Source organism: Myotis brandtii, unplaced genomic scaffold (assembly GCF_000412655.1).
Source record: "Myotis brandtii unplaced genomic scaffold, ASM41265v1 scaffold423, whole genome shotgun sequence".
Classification (NCBI taxonomy): Eukaryota; Metazoa; Chordata; class Mammalia; order Chiroptera; family Vespertilionidae; genus Myotis; species Myotis brandtii.
The window spans coordinates 1,762,905-1,763,128 of NW_005366214.1; positions in this window are offsets into that span (position 1 = coordinate 1,762,905).

Below are 224 nucleotides of genomic sequence, written 5' to 3' on the forward strand. Positions count from 1 at the left end.
CTGTGGGCACTCTCAGCCCTGCCCAGCTTTGCTCCCACCGCTGTCCCTGGTTTCCACCGCAAACGCTGCCCGCGCCCCCTCTGAGGTGGTGGGAATCATTCACCCTCTTTCCCTACTCCCAGCGTTAAGTGCAATCTGTTCAGCAACTTCGCAGCGGTGGCCGGGCTCGCCCCGCGCTCCAGCGCTCGCCCTGGGAAGCTCCCCTGTTCGGCTGCAGCTCCCGG